We start from the raw sequence: 6,000 nt of genomic DNA, 5'->3' as shown, positions 1-6,000 counted from the left end.
GTGCGTGGGAGGGACTGTGTGTGTACATGCATACGTGCATGCGAATGGACGTATGTACGAATATGCAATGGTGTCAAGGTGCGTGACTTCATGCAAATGAGCGAACATGCATGTGTGCGCACATGCGTGTCAGCATGCATGACCGCATGCGCACGTGCGTGCGTACATGTGTACCTTGCATGTGGGATTGTGTTTATAGGTGTGTGTCTGTAGGGGGGACGTGGATGTGTGTGAGTGTGCTCGCATGCGTGCGTGAGTTCAAGGGCAAGCTTGTGTGTGTTAGTGTATCCGCAAGTGTGCCTGCATGCGAATGTTCGTGAGTGCGTGTGTGCGAATGTGCGTGCGTGTATGTATACATGTGTGTGCGTGCTTGAGTTTCTTGCATTCGTGCATAAGGAAGGCAAACATCTGCATGTGCGTGAGTGTGTGCATCCGAGCGAGCAGACGTGCATGCGTGTGTGCATGCGTGCCTAAACCTTAAACCCTAAATACTAAACCCTAAATCCTGAACCCTAGAGCCTACACACTACGCCCTACAACTTAAACCCTCACCACTACATCCTAAATCTCAAACCCTAAATCTTGAACCCTAAAGCCTACACACTACGCCCTACAACTTAAACCCTTACCACTACATTCTAAACCCTACACCCTAAATCCTAAACCCTAAACTCTAAATCCTACACCCAAAACCCTAAACCCTGAACTCTATAGCCCAAACCATTAATCCTCAACCTTAAACCCTACACCCCAAACCCACCTAAACTAACCCACCAACTCACAGACACACGTACACAAAGTCACAAACAAACACACAAACATACACATACCCACACACTCACACCCACAAACACACAAAAATATACAGACAACAAACACACACACATTATACACAAAAACACAGAGACACACACAATCACACAAACACATACACACACACACACCCACACCTCCCTAAAAAAAACCCATAAACACACTCATCTACACACACTTAGACTGTCATACACCCATCCACACACCTACTCACACACAAACACACACACACACGTCAACAAAAACACACCCACCTACACACAAACACACACATCAATAAAAACACACTCAAACACACACGTATGTATTAGGGTATGTGTGTGTTCATGCATGCATGTGTGTAAGTGTGTACGTGTTTACGACAGTGCGTGTGTATGCATGCGTCCGCGCATGGATGTGCACATGCATTCATGCGTGCATGCGAAAGTATAGGTGTGGGTAGGTGTGGAAGCATGTGCGTCAACGTGCATGCGGATGGGACAGCGTGTTTACGTTTATGCATCAGTGCGTGTGTGAGAACATTCTTGTGTACGAACTTGAGTGTGTGCCGACATGCGTGTGTGCAACGATGCAGCATGCATGCATGAATTTTTGCACACGTGCGTGCATGTATACGTAATTACATCCGCGTGTGTCTTCGTTGGTGCATGTATGGGTGTATAGCATCTGTGTGCGTTTGTGCATGTGTGCGTGCATGAGCGGGCGAACGCGCATGGGTGTGCTATTTTGCAAGCATTAGTGCGTGAGAGGGAGTACGTGCGTACATGCATACATGCATGCGAATGTGCATCGGTGCATAGGTTCTTGACCTCATGCAAGCAAGCCAACATGCACGTGCGCGCACGTGCTTGTGAGTGTGCATGACCATGTGCGCACGTGCGTGCGTACATGTGTACCATGCCTGCGGGATTGTGTTTATGCGTGTGTGATGAGTCATTATTTTCTGCACTGCACTTAGTTTATTGTACTAGAGTTAATCAGGAAAGTGTGCTCAAATATCTAGTATTTTCCCATTTTTCTGAATTGTACTTAATTCGATCAGAAATTCTTATTTTAATTAATTTGAATTGTGTGAGACTAATTATTTACATTATTAAGTGTAGGGAAATTATTGGATAATTTTTTAGGACTGAAAGATAAATTTCTCAGCAATTTGATTTTAAACTTATGTGAGAAACAAAGATGAATTTTATTTTGCAGAGGGAAAGAAGCCAGCCATTATTAATTTCCAATTGAAATTTCTAATGGAAATGCACGGATTGAATTTTTGGTGCACACAGCAACAACAAACACCACGTCAACCTAAGATGAAGTGCCAAATCCATGATAGCATATGTGGCACCAAACACCCGTGTGTCCAGCTGGCTGGAAACGTCCAAGCACACAACAGGAGTAGGGAGCAGGAAGCAGAAAAGAGGCGATTGATTGAAGAAAAATGGAAAGGCTAGCTGCTAGGGGGAGACCAGCCGCTAGTCTATGGGCACAAAGAGACAACACACATGCTGATTTTGGAGGTCTCTTAACTCCTTCTTCTCGGCAGTTTTTTTGATCCATCATTCAATCCCATTTCTTCCCAAAAACAACGTACAGAGATGACTCCCAGCATGGATTGAGAAGGAAGGAAGCTTCTGGTTTGATTGTTCAGACACTGGAGCACGTTCTATTAGGAGGCACACGGCCAAGAGGCAGCAGACAACACTTGTTTGTTTCTTTTTACTTTGAATGTTTTTCTTGAAGAGAACTGGAACTGTATTTCATGTTGAATGAATAGATAATGTTTATGTTGAATTCTGATGGCATTTTCCAATTGATTTTCTGCATCTTTATATAAACTCTTCTAGCCTTCTGTAACCTTGGTGAAGGAAGCACACTGTCTTGTTTGGAACCACTGAACACGTTCACTTCATTTAGAAGTATAGTAGTACTTGTAGACTTGATTCACCATCTATTTTAGGAATCTACTGTCTAAGAAAAAAATCACAAAAAAATTGTTTACTTGGAGAATGGAACTCTCGGTGTAGAGAAGAAGAGAGCCATGTACAAACCTTGGATGTGTTGATTTGTTTTTGTTGGAAGGAAGTGGAACCACACACTTATTTGCTTGCTAAAGAGTAGAGAGGAAGAGAAGGATTTGTTACAAAGGGGAGAAGTGATTTTTGATGAGAAGGGAACGTAGTTGAAGAAGGAGAAAAGGAGAGTGCAGCTGGAATGGATGCAGCAAAGTGGACGGTCATTAGCATATTGGAAGGGGTGTGTGTTAAATTCTGCAGCAAGAGTACCTTCTTATTTCTGTGGAGAAGAAGTGGATGAATGTGGAGGAGGAGTTCTCGGTTACCATAGCAAAATTTATGTGAATTATTTCTTTATAGTAGTAGCTTGATGAAGTGCTTGGTCCACCAACACATGACTTTCTCAGAAAAATTGGTCTATGTAGTAGTAATATATCATGCTTTCATTTTATTTTGCTGATGTGCACGGTGATGAGGTTCTGAATTCAGCAAATACCCATTTCATTTTGCCTTAAGATAGTGTTGTGGTCCTACTTGTTTTTATTTTCCAATCTTTGTTATCCTTACCTTTCTTTTAGATATTGCCGTGCTATTGTGTCCATGCAGCAGCCCCCTTGCACCTTTCCATCTTGTTTTGTTTTGATTAAAATGAAGGGAAACGTGAATCCATTATGCAGCACCGAGTTTGGTTTGTTAGAATAGGATTGTTATTGTTATTATTATAAGAAGAAGTGATTGATTTTAGATGGAAAGTAAGGAGGGTGGAGCCGTGTGAAGAGTGCTTTGGAGAAGAAGACAAAAGCTTTCAAAGAGCATCTTTTGGAGAAGGAATTTACGTGAATGGATGCAAGTTTTCAGAATTCTTAAACCAAGTGGTTTCTTTCATGTGATTGAGAAGAAGTGGCCCACGGCCCCTTTCTTGCATTCTTTATTCCTTTGAGAATTGTTGACTAAGATGGAGTAGTAGATAGTTTCTATTTTAATTTGTTTTCAATTCCCTTTGCAAGTTAGTGGATCATGTGTCTAGAAGAATGAATTTCACGTCTGGAAGGAAGAGGCAACCAATTTGTTTTGATATTTTCTTCTTTGCTTGCCAAATATCTCACGGCCAAGGAGTGGTTTTTAAGCATTTGCAATTTTTAATTTTCGTTGGTAGATGAATCGGTCACACTTAATAGTAGAAAAATTTTACTTTCTTTAAATTTCTTTTGCTTTAAAATATTTTATATGTTGAATTGATTTTCTGTATTTAAGTTATTCCGAATTGTTTTTACTATTTCAAGTGGATGTAATTTCATTTTAATGTACCAATTTCGTTTTTACTATCTAAATTTTGTTTTACTGTTGTGAATTTTATTTAAACGCAATTTTAATTTTATCGCAACCAAAAACACTACAAAAAACCCCCCATTACGTGTTGACAAAAACTGAACCACATTTGGTCCCTGAGAGACGACCTAGGAGTCACATCCTAGCACTGTACTGCATTCTTAATTGCACATAAAATTTGATCGGCCGCGACAGCCGTATCAGTGTGCGTGTGGATGCGTGTGTGTATGTGTACATGTGTGTGTGCGTGAGTGCGAAGGGAAGCTTGAGTGCATTATTCTATGCGTGGGCGTGACTGCATGTGCATGTTTGTGAGTGCGTGTGTGCGCGTGTTCATCTGTGTGTGTATTGCGTGCTTGTGTTTCTTGCATTCAAGCGTAAGGGAGGACGGGCATGCGCACGTGCGTGAGTGTGTACGTGCGAGCGTACGGGCGTGCATAAACTCTAAGCCCTAAACCTTAAACCCTAAACAATTAAACCCTAAATCATAAACACTAAACCCTAAATCATGAACCCTAAACCCTAAAGACTACACACTACGCCCTACAACTTAAACCCTAACCACCACATCATAAACCCTAAACCCTACACCCTAAACCCAATACCCTAAACAGTAAACCCTACTCCCTAAACCCCCAACCTTAAACCCTTAACTTTGACCCATAAACCTTAAACCATAAACCTTAAACCTTAAACCTTACGCCCTTAACCCTAACCCTACACACTAAACCTAAACTCTAAACACTACACCCTACAAACTACACCATAAACTCTAACCCTAAACCCTACACCCTAAATGCTAAATTCTACACACTAAACCCTATAGCTTAAACATTACACCCTAAACCCTGAACCCTAAACCTTAATCCTTAATCCCTAAACTATAAACCCTAATCCCTAAACCCTACACCATAAATCATAACCCCTAACACCTAAACCTTACACCCTACTCCCTAAACATTAAACCATCATCCACAAACCCTCAATCTTAAACCCATAACCCTTAACCCTAAACTCTCAACCTTAAACCGTACACCCTGAACCCTAGAGCCTGAATCCTAAAACCTAAACCTCAAATCCAAAACCCCAAGCCCTACACCATAAACCCTACCCCACAAGCCCTACACCCTAAAGCCTAACCCAAAACCCTAAACCAAAAATCCTAAACCCTACACCCTAAACCATACACCCTATACCCTAAACTGTTACCCCTCAACCTTAAACCCTTAATCCCGAACCATAAACCATAAACCCTAAACCATGCCCTTAAACCAAACACCATTAAACCCAAACCGAAAAACCTAAACCCCAAATCCTAAACCCTACACTGTAAAGCCTACACACTACACCCTACACCTTAAACCCTAACCACTACATCCTAAACCCTAAACCCTTAGCCATACACCATAAACCCTAACCCATAAACCCTAAGCCCTATACCCTAAACCTTAAAGCCTAAACTCTAAACCTTAACCCTAAAACCTATACCATAAATCTTAAACCCTAAAACCTAAACCTTATTCCCTAAACCATAAACCCTACACCTTAAACACTAAACCATCAAACTCAAACCCTCAACCTTAAACCCTTAACCCATAACCATAAAACCTAAACCTCAAACCCTAAGCCCTACACGATAAACCCTAAGCCATAAACCCTAAATCCTACACCCTAAATCCTACACCATAAACCCTTAACCCTCAACCTTAAACCATAAACCCAAAACCATAAACCCAAAACCCTAACCAATGCCCTTAAACCAAACACCATTAAACCCAAACCGAAAAACCTAAACCCTAAACCAAAAATCCTTAACCCTTCACCCTAAACATTAAACCCTAAACCTACA

General features: G+C 41.4%; 1 long non-coding RNA gene across 1 annotated transcript; it reads right to left on the bottom strand.

The window, feature by feature from the left end:
• Window positions 1-1,983: 1,983 nt before the first annotated feature.
• LOC128193602 (uncharacterized) lies at window positions 1,984-3,300 on the bottom strand. Its single transcript, XR_008244952.1, has 2 exons — window positions 2,859-3,300; window positions 1,984-2,778 (listed from the first exon to the last, which is right to left on the bottom strand). It is a non-coding gene; the product is annotated as an uncharacterized LOC128193602 (long non-coding RNA).
• Window positions 3,301-6,000: the final 2,700 nt, after the last annotated feature.

Source organism: Vigna angularis, chromosome 8 (genome assembly GCF_016808095.1).
Source record: "Vigna angularis cultivar LongXiaoDou No.4 chromosome 8, ASM1680809v1, whole genome shotgun sequence".
In the NCBI taxonomy this organism is placed as follows: Eukaryota; Viridiplantae; Streptophyta; class Magnoliopsida; order Fabales; family Fabaceae; genus Vigna; species Vigna angularis.
This window is presented reverse-complemented; position numbering and strand designations above follow the sequence as displayed.